Raw genomic sequence first — 14,295 nt, forward strand, 5'->3', positions numbered from 1 at the left:
CCGAGACTTCTCCTCGTTTACAGAAGACAGCGGACACACACTGCTAAAAACGAGGAGCATCTGTGCTGCTTTAGGGTATATTTTTGCTGAGCCAAGAGACCCCAGACTTGTGCTCGGGGTGAGAGGCAGCGTGCAGAGCAGAGGGGCAGCCCCAGGACATGGCAAGGCTGCAGGCTCACCGCAGGGCGATTGCTGGGACTCACCGGTTACTCGACAAAGCGCACGGTGGACGCGGCCCCGGCTAAGCAGCGACACCAGCGAGCTCCAGAGCACGGTTATTTTGATGCTGCAGTCAGCAAACGTCATCAGCAACCATTATAGCTACAGGGTCATGGAGTTTTTGTTCCTATCAATCCCTTTCTCCTTGAAAAATAGAACTTCAGATGTTATTTCAGGATTTTTTTTTTGAGCTGCCTTGTTTCCAGCTCATTCTACAGTTGGTCAAAACTGGGATTGTCCAACTCAGGCTTTCTAAGAATTTCCACAAGCTTTACCTGGCTTCTTGCTCTGCTATTCCATAATAATCAAGTCCTGTAGTTACCACGGCAACTGGCATTAACTGATGGAAGTGATTTTAGCCACAATTTTTCTGTTTTTTTCTATGGCATATCACCCATCTTGTACAGGTGTGTGACCTGGGCTCCTGCTGCCCCAGGTTGGGAATCACCCTCTGAACTCCCACAAGGGAGAGTCCAGCACCCCATGAAGAAGAAGGACCTCACACCCCCAGCCACGTCCCATAGGAGCTTCCCTGAGCTCCAAAAAGGGAACCAACACCAAACCCATAGCTCCAAAAGGCATTTTTTTTTCTCTACAGGACATTCAGAGATGGGATCTGTGGCCCAGCTGTGCTATCGAAGAGCTCTGCACAACAACTGCACGTGGCACCACCACGTTATGAGCAGACTGGACCAGTGTTGGGAATTCTTCCTCCTGATTGTTTACACACTTTAAATATTTGCAGACTTATCGCGCACCATCCTCAGCTGCAGGTAAGCCAAGCTATACATATTTATCTCACTTAATCTTCCCTCATAAATCAATCTCTCAAGTCAATCTCTCCACTCCCTAATTATTTTTGTTGCTCTTCTCTGAACTCCCTCCAATGTGTCAATCAATATCTTCCTGGTAATGAAGTGCTCGGTAAGGAGCCCGGTATTCTAGGGGCAGCTGTTCTGAAGCTGCATACAGTGCAGCAATGCAACCAATATGGATTTTCAGTCTGCCCAGGAAGGATGATCTCATGGTAAGGACACCAGCCGTGGGCTTTGGAGACCTGTGCTCAGGTTCCTGCTCTGACAGAGTCTTGGCGTGACCTTGGTCAAGTCACTTAGTTTGTCTGTGCTCCACTTAATCACCTTTAAACACTCCGGTGTTTGGTGCACACAAGCACTGAAATACAACGGGACACGGGCAGGGTGAGGAGCTGGCTGTGTAGGCAGGAGATGCTAGGACAGAACTGAACAGCTTTCTAGCCCAGCTTGTTCACTATCTAAAGATGCTTGCTGTTACTGTACCCATGAGTTATTTGCTTTATTTTGTCCAAAACCTTGTTTTGCGTTTTGCTAGTCTCACGTATTCCACATTCATTCAAACACCAAGACAGGCTTCACCTGCATCTGCCAGAAGGTTGTTGTTTGAAATCCCCAAACTTCTGTTTTCAATCGGAGCTGTACATTTCCTTCCCGTGGAGCAGTGGGATGCAAAATGCTAAGACCACAGCCTTAACCCAGCCATCGGTTCCCCAGCATCAGGTCCAGAGCAGGCTCTGGGGGGTGATCTGCTGCCTGCAGGCAGCACCCCAAGAGAGCAAGATCACACAGGAGTGCACAACTACATGTACCAAAGGCCCTCGGTCCCCACATTTCACACAACTGACTTCTGCAGAGCGGGCACACATCTACCTGATTTGATCACTGGGGTCTTGCAGCAGAATTTTTCTTCCCCAGTACGAGGCTCTATGAAATGGCTCCCACAAACCGCATAAACATTTCCTACCACCCAGTACATACAGGGACACGCAATTAACACTTGGTTAAAACTTCTTTAACTAAATTACTGCAAGTTTGTATTTTAAGGATATCTTGTTCTTTTCCTTTCTCTTTTAAAAGGGAAGGTTAGGAATACCGAAATAACTGAAGAAAGCAAGGAAATCTGAGGATTGCAGTTATTATTCATCAGGCTCCCAGAAATGCATTATAATGTACTATAGGCTGTAAGACTAAAAATTATTCCCCACTGAAATGGTATTCACACAGCTTCTGCTGTACTGAGGCGTACATCGTAATATAATCATAATAACTAAAGTAAGTTTCCCTTGGGGATTATACCTCTGTGTGATTTAATCCTTAAATTTGTTTTGCTTTCATCCCCAGGAGAAGAGAGATTTCAGTTATAAAGTATTCTTCCTCGAAATATCAGACACTGCACATGCATTCATAATCTGCACTTACATTTACAAAGCCCAGGCCAGGGGGTAAGCAGAACTGGAAGCCTAAGCGTTACCATTCTGTTTGAAGAAACAGAGCTTGCTTTTCAAAAAAAATAAAATAAAAATGAAGGGCAAAGCAGTGGGAGGAACCCTCCTCACCTGGGAAAGTTCCCCTGCTCCTCTCTCCTCTGGCAGCAGAGGAAATATTTGCCTTGGAGAGCGACGGCTGAGAGTGGCTGAGCAGGGAAGATCAGAGGGAAAGGGGTTTGCTGGATGACAAGAAGTGGGATGAAATGGAAACTCAGCGTAAAACTTCAAGTGTTTCCGTGTAATTCTGGGTCTTAGCTCCTAGTTTAAAATGGTGTAGGCACTTCAGAGGGTTCATCACCATGACTTTCAACATGACCCAGGTATCTGCGGCCCAGGTTTCCATTGAGTTTTGCAGCCAAAATTTGAGGTGGGCTTCCAGATCTTTAAACCTTAAGCCTCGACTAATTCAGAACAATGAAGCACGAGTTCCTAAATCCCTTAGCCTTTGCAGTACTGACTGGTACAACAGCGAAATATCCAGGAAAAATATCCCAAATTAAGTCTCTTAATGACTTAGGTACTTGGAAAAAGTTATCTTTAGTGATCTCACTTCAACTAATTGACTTCCTTATACCCGGATTACAAAACAAATACCACAATTTACCACTTACACGTACTGTCCCGTGACTACATGGCCCAAGAGCAGGCAGACACTTCCATGCTCCTCCTTGTCCTTGTAATGCACGAGAGACAAGGAGAGAAAAACTCTGTCAGACCAGAGGAACACCATTTTTGCCACTTGTGACGGTGAATGCTGACACAAGCTGCAGGCCTTGGGTTTTGATACATGAGCCATCCACTTCCTGATCTGTGCTTTCATCTGTAAAAGAACTCTGGGCTTTTGCCTTTAAAAAATAAGTTTGCTTTGTTCAAGGCAGTGCCTATGACATGGGATAGGTACCCAAGTGAGGCCCAGCGACATTTCCAGCTCGTATCTGCACATTCCCAGTATTTTCTGGCGTAACTACTCCTGGGCTTCTGGGCTCCACAATAAGCCATTAAAAACAAAGAGCCAAAAGTGACTCCAGCAGGTTTTGCCTTAACGCCTCAGCCATAAAACCCAAAGGCTGAACACCAAAAAAGCTCTAATGCTGCAGAAGCTGCCTATCAAAATCCACGCTACAGAAGCCATTTGGAAATAGCAGCTTAAGACGCACAATGGTCTAATAACAGTTATGTCTGGTGAATGATATCCTAGCCCCATACGTAGTAATTGTTATCACAAAGTAGGGAAAGGAAAGGAGCCAGCGGCATATTGATAAAGCAAGTCAACTATGATCTGTTTGTTCCACTGCTGAGGCTGTTATTAAACACAACAGTTCTTTACTGAGTGATTTTCCCCAATAACAGCGATTCTGTTAACAGATTAACCATTATTCAGTCACCAGCAAGCTTTGCTTTCCTTCTGTACACAAGTTTGTTCACACCACATTTCTGTATCACTGAAAAGGAATGTGCATTCTTCAGCCCAGATATGCTCACCTTTAAATAGTTTCCTCCAGAAGCCAATTGCACCGGGGCTCACAAACCAAAGGGAAACTTGGAACCAGGCATAGAAAAAAAACTCACCTGCATCATTCTGACCCTTAAATATTTAATTATTTTCAAAAAAAGGTGCTCATGAAACACCAACAATTAGATCATAAAATCAAGGCTTGCCTATCAACAGCTTTGGGAACTATAGGAAAAGTTTAGGTTCTGTTAAAGCTTTACGACTTTCTGAAAAAATTACTGGAATAGTTTTCTACCTGCACAAAGTCTTCAAGGAAACTGCTCCAAAAACTAATTTGAAAAATATAATTCTTAATTAGCCACTGCCAGTAGACTCTAAACCGCTACACTCCTTTTCCAAACATCTACTAGGGAACAAAAATGTAGTCATCTCATGGAAGTAATGAACGCCCTGCCATTTGAGCAATTTAAAAATAGCCTGAAAAAAAAAGACAGTTTGAATCATAAAAGTGCTATTAAAGGTGAATTACATGTGCGGCTGGTATGCATAGCTACATACAGTCATCAGTTGTGGCTGATACGAACACTGTTCAATGTAGAATGCGGTATGATGTTGTCTTGGCTGATGCTGGTGGATGGGGCAGCAGCAATATTCAGAGGATAAGCATCCCCTTGATCCTTAAGTGCTCTATTGCTCTTTATTCTACACTTTCAAGACCAATTATCGATTACCAAGATATTCCCAGCTCTACTAAAATGCTGCAGAAGGACAGACGAAACAGCTGGGCTAGCCCAGGCAAAACCACCCTCATAATCTCTGGAATCAGGACATAAAGGGACTTCCCCTTCACTTTCAGCATTTTTTTTTGGGGGGTAAATTAATTTGGCTGCATAACACCAACAGCACAGGCAAGCTCTGCAGTTGTTTTTGCCACACTCAGAAGCACCCCCTGACTCTTCAGGTTGGACCTCAAAGCTGTGCCAGAAGCTTGTGAGGCTCTGGAAGAGGTCACGGCAGGAAAATGGGTCCGAGCCGGTTTCTCCAAGGCAGATAATCAGATTGTACTTGCAGGAACATCAAACCAAGCATGTGCTTCTACTTCCTCATTGCGATGAGCTTGGAGTTAAGGAGACGGGGTGGGAGGGAGACCTTTCGACATGAAAATCACCTGGCAGGAAGTCAGAGCTGTGCACAAAGCTCCCCGGACTTCCCAGACCCCACCTTCGGGGTGCAGGGCTTTGCAGGGGAGCAGGTATCGGTTCAGCAACCTCCCACAGGGTGTCCAGCAGAGCTTAGCAGCTCAGATGTGCTGCTGCAGCTTTACGGGACTGCCTTCTGCAGGGACTCCAAGTAAAGGACAAATAAATGCCTTCCCTTTGCAGGGTTTTAAGCAAATCTCTTGCACAGATCACTCGGCAGCCTTTGCAGAAGGGATGCATATCCCTGCTGTTAGGACATTGCTCGTGGTAAACACTAACAGGACCACACCGATACACTACTAAACCCAGACAGTCTCAGCCATTGTGCAGCATTCAGAGTCATAAGAAACCTAAGAACCCTCTGGAAAATTCATACCAGTCACCTGGACAGCAGCTCTGTGCAATGGCACTGGTGAACCAGAACAGATGCTCCTGCTTTCACATTTGTCCTGCCTGTCCTAGGAGTCACTGCTCAGAAGATGTCATTTTGTGATACCATCTCAAGGTACACACGTACAGTAACACAGATATAACGTCACACTGAGATGGCCTTCGGCAGCTGCAAAAAACAACTTGAGACAAGATGACGTCGTGGTGGAGCTGCGCAGCACCAGCCTGCAACCACAGACCTGCCGTAGTGATGCTTTTAGCAGCCCAACACCTCTCCCAGCTGCTCCTTCTGGTGGCCAAGTGACAGCACAACCCTCACAGTTCTTGGTCATCCTTCTGCCCCACAGCCCACTGAGCTTGCCAGAGCCCACGTGTAACCCCCAGCACCCGCTGGACACACGAATGGCCAGGGCAGGACTCACGTACACTGGGGAAGAACATCACCACACGCACCCTATGTTCTAACACAGCACAGTAAGACTGTCACAAGCAGTTACTATGCTATTCATAGCCGGTTTTCTTCAGACAAGACCTGTGTAGGAAATTTTCCCTTCAATTGCTTTTGTTTTGAAGCTAACGTTGCTAATCACTCCTCATCTGACAGACACCGCAAAAGTCAGAAACGTGAGTCATGATTTCAAAGCGGAAAATTAGAAAGATTTTTAAATAAATTGAGATGCAATCTTGCTGTGATTGGGGGAGAAAGTATCCTCAGTTCTTGCATTCTTAAAGATCAAATCAATTTTGTCAGCACCATGCTCAGCCTGGTGTGTGGCTGGGGCCAGGACTCTGAGGCACTGGAAATCTTCAATGGAAAACTAAACCCCAGGTCTGCTTCCAGTTTTGAAGAAATTACTCTGTTTCTGTAATAGGCTATGGGACTACTCTAAGCTGATGTGCAGCACAAAGTTACTACACCGCGGATGTGTTATTTATTAATAGCACAGCTGTATTGATCCCATAAAGCTTTATTTAAGCACAGGGTGATTTGAATTAATAGCTTTTACCTCGTTGTGCTAGGGGCCACGCAGACACGCTATAAATCAGACAGTCCCTGCCCCAAAGTGCTCCCAAACCAGATTAGAACAAGATGCAGCAGGTGGAGGAGACGAACTGGAGGGGAGGGAGGAGGAGGAAGTGGAAGGCGAGCAGCATTATGCACAGCGAGCAGAACTCTCTGCTCAGCAACAGCCAGGCACTGCCAGCTGGCAGGGACTCGCAGGCATCAAAGATGAGTCTTCAGAGGGCCTTGAAGAAGGTTAAGGAAGTGACTGTTTTCGGGGAGTTTCCCTTATGTATGTATAAGAAATAGCCCGCGGGAGAAGCACATGGTGCTTGTGGGTGAAGCAGACTAGCAGACAGCTCCATCTTCCAGAGGGCTGGGTGCTTCTCGGCCTAATGGGTCAAGAAGAAAATTGCCCTGTGAAGTGTGCCTGATTTTCTTCCATTCACAGGTACTCTCCTGTCTCTGAATTTCTACCCAGAACATTTAGAAGATAGTGAAATAGACTTTAAAGGTGCTAATGATGTAATTATAAAAAACACACACAAAAGACATCTCAGCATTTCAAGACAAATTCAAACCAAGTGCACTGCCAACATGCCACACTCCGTGCTTCCCCTTTGAAAAAAAAAATGGCTTTCTGCACTTCAAAGAGGGCTTTGTTTCACTTGTTTAGCACAAGATGCAAATACATTGTCAGATAGAGCAGAAATAAAAATGCATTTTGCACCACAGGGAGCAAAAATACCCAAGCAGCCACTCAAATGAGAATGAACTCATGAGGCACAGTGGGCAGGGGAGGCATTAGGTTTCTTCTATCTAGTTTATTCCATTTTTAATTAAAACAATTTTTTAAAAATCAAATCTCCTTGCAACAAGAGAAGGAGAGAGATTTTACCAGACCAAAGCCAGGGTAAGAGAACTGAACGGAGAAATGGGAACATGGCCATGACACAATCCTCCCTTTAACTGTACACAAGCATATTTTTTTTTCCAGGGAGGGGAACAACTAACCCTTTTTGACCAGCTCACACATCTGAGGCACAGGGAAAGAATCTTCTAATATCCCCAGAAGCACCACCAGAGGCTTTTTCCCCTCTTTTGGGTGGTGGTGTACCAGGTAAGGGGATGTCTGGAGAAAAGCCAGGTCTGAGCAGGCCTGAGGACGAGCTCACTGCCGTACTGCTGCGGATGCACGGCCCAGGCCCCCATCTCTGGTAGAAATCCTCCTTCCACCCCCTGGCCCTACTCCTCAGCGTAGGATACAACCGAGGTGGATCACCACAAGCAAGTTCATGCCAGAGAGATCATTTTAGATCTCTTTTAGATCACAGGACTGTGCTAGGGCTGAGCAGCGGTGTTCAGCAGAGCCACCACAGTGCCTTAAAGGATGCGACACGCGGAGGCTGCTCTGCCCTGTGCCCACTTCACGGTGGGAGGGAAATGAAAACAGAATCCACCCTTTTATTTGTCCCAGTTCCTAAGCTTGAAATGATTCAGATTGTGGTCCTGTTTCAGCAGAACTCATCTCAGATGGGAATTACAGCAAAATCATAGAGCAGTGTGGAGACCCTTGAGAGGGGGATTTGACTTTCCAGCAGCAGCAGCTGAACCCAGGGCAGGGAAGTTTGGGCACGTTTGAGCAGGCTGCCCACCAACACAAAGAAAGAAGCCTTTCCATTTACTAGCCACTAATGCAGGGCACCCAAGGGCGACCCTGGAGGACCCCACACACACAGCAGTCATGCCGTCCTGCAGTCAGTTCACGATCCACTCCCTGCAGCCTGCTGCTGCCAGGGTCCCTTCACCTTGCAGCAGATATTTGAAAATCATATTAACTTCCCTGAGCAACGCAGAGTAGCTTGCAGGGTTCCGAAAAGTTTCATCTGGGGCTGTCTGAAGAGAGACTGGAAGGGGGTTGAGGCCTTTCATCTTAAATTTAATAAGGCAGCGGCTAGGGTTGGCACTGCCGATCCTCCCTGTGCTCTCCAGGCATTTCACTCCACACCTACAATTTACTGGAGTCTTTCCACAGGCTTTGCCTTTCCCAGGCACACAGGTGGTATAACTGAGAGGGCGAAAGGAAAAGAGCTTGGTATTGTTTTGGAAACGCTCCCAGAGCCAACACCAGTTTCATTCCCCGGCTGCCCTCCACATGAGGTAATGGCCGCCGCGTGCTCATGGCGCCCGCGTCCACAGCCAGCACCGCGCCTGGGCCGCGCTCTCCTCGCATGCCCTCGGCCTCAGGAATGTTTTGTGCCAGCAGGAACTTCCCTCCTTCCCTCCACCTGCTCCCGTTTGGCACCCCTGGCCTCCGGGCCGGAGCGGGACAGGGAAGCTCCCACGTATTTCTTCCCAGACGTGATCTGGCACAGCACGGCGATGACAGAACTGACTAAAGCTTCATTATGAAATATGGAAACATTTCAAACCTCCTGCTCCAGCTTTAATTTGTGCATTATAGCTGCTGCAAGTACTCCGTTTATCATAATAGAGTCCCTTATTTATCGGGCCATCCAAAAATAAAATTATGAAAATGGATTTAAAGAGAAAAATACGTTTAATGAGTCGAACTGCCTCTGCAGTCCTCCCCCTGTGCCCGGAGGAGCGGCCGAGGTTCTGGCACGAGATGGGAAGCTCAATAGCTGCACTTCAGCACAGCTGCCAGAAAGAATACAGTCAGACCAGAACAGAACCTCAGCATTAAACCTGGTTTCTTCCAGTCAGAAGCTTCCTGCGTGTAATTCTGCATGGCAGGTAAATGCTCCAAGTCAAGTTCCTGAAGCCGTATCTGGTGACTTGTGGAGACCCCACGGAAACTCCCATCTCCTCTTCACAATGCCCAGGAACGCGCTCCCAGCCTCAGAGGCTACCCCTGAGCAAAACGGGAGCTGAATCCTCCCCTGGGACAAAGCATCACTTGGCACACGATCTGGATGAAACCGAGCTTTTCCTCTTCGCTTCTTTTTATAAATTTTTAAGTCACTGTAATGGATGCTGAAAGGGGCCTGCCCGACAACCCTGCGTCTAGAAGGGCCTCTGTGCCTGCAGGAGAGGAGCAGCGGGGCAGCCAGCGTGGCCATGTCCTGCCCCAGAGGGCAGGGAGGAGTGATCTTACCCCAGCCTCATCCCTGGGAGGCTCTGCAGAGGCTGCTGGAGGCCAGCCCCATGTGTTGCCCCAAGCAGAGTGCTCCTGCAGTGCTATCTTCCAAGGCAGTGAAGCTACACCTCCACTGGAAATGAAATGCACACTAAATGAGCAAGCAAAAAATTATCCAGCCAAAAACAGAAGGTGTCCGGATGATTCGTCTGTGAGCACTGCTCTACCACTCAATATAATTTCCTTACTCGTTCCATACAGGCTTACAAGCTAAAAGCCCCAATCTCTGTGTCCATTCCTTCCACAGCTCTAGGAATTGCTTACTTGGGAGGAAAACCAAGAATGAAGAACTCTATTTTCTTTCTTCATTTAGGAAGTACCATACCTCATTTGATCTTAGAATACAATAGAATATAATACTCTCAATCTTAGCTTCTGTGAACTATTTCTCACAATTCATACTCTTATTTGCATTTCTACACACTTCCGATTTTGAAATTGTTCTGCAACCTATTCAATCAGCTTAAAGGGGAAAGGCTGAGACCTCAAAGTTCATAAATAAAGTAACAGCAGTTGTGAACCCGGCATGAAAATGGAGAAAGGTTAATGCTACTGCTTGCTTTCCCAAAGCCATCTCAAAAGGGTTTACACAAACAGCTGAAGCCTCTCTCGCTCTGCATTTCCTTTCACCTAGCCCAGAAAGTCAGCGGCATCTGCAAACAGGGGAGAACACAGATCCAGCGACTGCAGGGATCTTATTTACCAGTAGGTAATAGGATCATATTTACTGATAGGTAATTTATGAATGCTTTTGGCTCCCTGATCCACGTTTCCTGAATAAATAAGGCTGTGGCCTGGGTCACTGGGAATAAGAGAGAAAGTTCCTACAGTATGATTTTCTGAAAGACAGCATGACCTTGAGGACAATTTATTTCAATGGGAAAAGCACAGCAAGTCTTCTTACAGAGCGCTCGGAGAAGCAGACCCTGCTCATTCCCCAAATATATTCAGAACAGAGGCAAACACTTCGCTCTGCAATTCAAGGCTGTCTGAGTTTTCACCTGTAGATACGCAGATAAACTTATATCATCGGCTTCCAGGTTTCTGTGGGCTGGTATGTCAGCAACAGCTACAGTGATTTAGTGCAACAGCTCCAAATGGATTAAATCACACAGTCATTTGAATTTTACCCAGGCTTGTCACACAAATCTCAGAAACCACTGTCTTGCATAAAAACTTCCTCCCGATACTCCCGAGAAGTCATGGCAAAAACCAAAAGTTCAGTTGAAAATGAGAAACAAAGACTCCTAGCATTGAACACAGAGGCAGCACAAACAATGTGTCTGAAAAATCTTAATTGCATTAAAGAAGCAACGTCCTCTACTTTATTCAGCACAAATTTCCCATTTTTGACGTATTATCATGTATCTTATGTATTTTTTTAAATGAAGTCAGTTTTCACTTGATTTCCGTGATGTATACTCTTCACAAGGAATAATGCTGTATTTCAGCTTCTAGAATATTTTCATAAGCACAATACCACTAAAACGTTCCCCATGTGGTGTGCTGCACAACCAATGATATTTCCCATTTAACAGCCTCCTCAAAGAGGGGCACAGAAAAAAGAAATTTGCTATGAACTTCACTGAAGGTGGATTTCACTTTCTATCTTCAGTGATAGAAATGATTTGTGATCTCACAATGCCCCGAGTTTAACTACATCCTGTGTTTATTTCAACACTGCCTGCGCGAGGATATTTGAATCAACTCAGTGAAAGGCCAGTTGTCATTTCTTTAAGAATCTACTAAAAGGTCTCCTATCAACAATGCATCTGATGCACGCACCTTCCTTTATCTGTGTTTGTAACATTTATAAAGACACCTACCTCCATGCTGTTTAGTATTTATAGTGATGTTATGACACCCTCTGTGGATTATGTTTACTCTTTGGTCCGCAAGCAAAGTTGCCATTTAGATTACACGAGGTATGTGATGTTATTCCTGATCCCCAGGTCTCTGTATGTAACTATGAATCACAAGCTTCCAGAAGCCACATTTTACCTTCATTTTTGCAACTAAGTACTGAACATGAAATAAAGACTTTTTTCATGTAAGTATTCCCATTCAAAAACATCTTGCAAAAATTATGTAAATGTAAGTTAAATGCATCTAAGACTTTTTTTTTTCTCCACACGTATCTGTGATTCTTACCCTGTAGTATTTACTCAACGTTTTTGTTAACCTCCTAAAAATAATTTTGCTTTGCCAATTCTGCACTTAGCCCAAGGCCGGATTCACACCCAGCCCCTGCCACAGCAGCCACCTTTGAGAAAGGCACACGAGCCTCCAGGGACTCGGCTCCTTTGGCTTCCCCAGCAGGAACAACCAGACGAGAGGACTGCTCGCCACAAGCCCAGACTTTGCCCTTCAAAAGGCAGCACAGCAGCATGGTTCTGATGCCACGGCTCTCACGCATGCAGGAAAAGGACCACCTCTCTCTGACTTTCTGTAGGGACTGGAGAGAGCAGGAGCTGGCAGACCCCAAAACAACAACTATTTAAGTTTAACTGCACAACAAATCTGTTCCTTACTCGTGCTCTCTACATGCAGAGCCTCTTTAGCTCAGGTGTAATAGCACACAGCTCAGGTTATTTGCCCTAACAGGAGACATGGGATAAAACCTGATGGAGTACAATTTGTCAGAGGCTATTACAATTGCTCTACCCTATGCATGCAGACAAGGTCAACTCACGTACCATTGTATTCCAGGAATTCCTTCTGATTCCTATCATGTATCCCAAAAGGATTAGGAGAAGTTAACAGCTCACAGAACAGCTTAACCCATCCAAGGGCAAAGGATAGACTTGCTAAATGGTGCTCCTTTTATTCCAGACCCCAACTGGGGAGCAGAAACTCACATGCAGGCAACTTGACTTAATTTCACTGTGAAGACAAATCCTCAAAGAAATGATGCACAGGTGCAAGTATTTCCCTAATGTCACACCTTTCAGGAGGCCATTCAAAGGCTCTTCACACTTAAACTGAGTTTAGAAGATTAGCAACACACAAGCACACGAGATCAGATATTTGCTGATAGTGCACATACATTGGAATAATCATGTAATCTCTTTTCTTTGGTTTTTGAGGCAGATATGACCGTGCCTGAAGAAGATACCGATCTGTCTACCTAATAATCACAAATCCCTTATAAAATATGCCTGAAATGAATAAATTGTGAAGGTAAGAAGGGAAAACATAAATATCCTCATTAACTCATACATACATACACAAAACTTTACATAACATATGGAGGAGTTGGAAAGACGCCCGCAGACGTAATTGCATTTCTGTGTGAAGAGCATTTACACTCTCTCATCTCTGCTTTCCCCATTCATTTTAGTAATTACATGGAGAGAAGCAGCTAACATGCTTGTAATTAAAACCAGCAGTGAGGATTTCTAGGTGTTTTGATACAAGAGAACTGACACGGAAAGCAAGCAGAGCTGGCAGGAGGGGATTACTGCAGCCATACAAACAACTCAGGCCCGGATAGGGTTGGTGTGAGAGTGCCCACACGGTGCTCTGCAGAGCAGTTGCAGGCAATGGGAATAGCAGTCCCGATCACAAACTCTCTCCACATTCGGTGTGTGCTGAAGGATATTTGATCGCACGACCTAGAGAAGCTTTGTTGCTGCTGGAGACCTCTTGTTTCTGTCTGCTAAACTCAGGGAGCGGAAAACAGCCACTTGGCACCATCCACACGGCTTCATTTTCTATTCCTTTTCCTTGGCGTTTTATTGGCAAAGGCTGTAACAGTTATTTCAGTTCGGTGGGTGGAGCTGCTATGAAAACTCCAGGTCTCCTCATTTTCATGATGAATATTCATGATTTAAGCAATCTGTACTCAGCAGACTTTGTTGCCCTTTCTTTCTCTTCCCTGCTACCCAAGTAGTAGCTGTGCAGAATGTTATATTTCATGTGCGAGTACACTTCTGCTTCATTTTCAAATGAAAACTGGACAATGTCTGGGCTTAAACTGTAAGTCTGTGTGTACTGAACTGAAGTACGGCATGTTTGTGGCCCAAGTATTAAGAAAGCAGAAAGCAGGAATGGTAACTGAGGAGTCAAATCTTTCCCTGGGAGCTTCTGCCCAGAAACACAGCCTAGAAACTGGCTTTTGAAAATGCTCTCTATGGCAATTTACCAAAAAAAAAATAATAAAGTAAAATAAAAATCACAAAACTTTCCTCTAGGCTGTTCCTATGGTCATCCGAGCATCTTTGCAGCTTCCTGACAACTTAACAGTCAGGGAAAGACCCAAATCACATTAACGTTTGGTGTTCTTTTAGCAAGAAAGGAAGCACTAATTCCAGAAGACACACCCCTGGCCAAAACAAGCTGTCAGCAATATTATGCAGATGATAACAGAAATATTATTGTGTGGTAAGCCAAGACCAGAGTTTGAATCTCCTCATAGGTTGTTGAGTATTTTGGGGAAGTCTGTAAAATAACCTGTAAAATACTCAGCTGTATACAAAGCACTGACTAGACAGAGATCCCCATTCTGTGTTCAGATTTGCCAGCACAAAAGACACCCACATCACTTCCTCAAACATATTGCACCATTTT

The 14,295-nt window shown here is 45.3% G+C and overlaps 1 protein-coding gene across 3 annotated transcripts in view; it reads right to left on the minus strand.

Annotated features, from left to right (window-relative positions):
• LOC106017370 (uncharacterized) overlaps positions 1-14,295 on the minus strand; it is a 148,313-nt gene that overhangs the window by 37,607 nt on the left and 96,411 nt on the right. Inside the window, exon 1 of one of the 3 annotated variants that reach the window (XM_072027397.1) lies at positions 12,423-12,601. The exons of the other annotated variants lie outside the window; for them this stretch is intronic. The gene's annotated coding sequence lies outside the window, so the exon portion shown is untranslated. Of the gene's footprint in view, positions 1-12,422; positions 12,602-14,295 lie in introns of those variants that run through there. 3 annotated transcript variants of the gene reach the window in all.

This window comes from Anas platyrhynchos, chromosome 24, assembly GCF_047663525.1.
Source record: "Anas platyrhynchos isolate ZD024472 breed Pekin duck chromosome 24, IASCAAS_PekinDuck_T2T, whole genome shotgun sequence".
Lineage (NCBI taxonomy): Eukaryota > Metazoa > Chordata > Aves > Anseriformes > Anatidae > Anas > Anas platyrhynchos.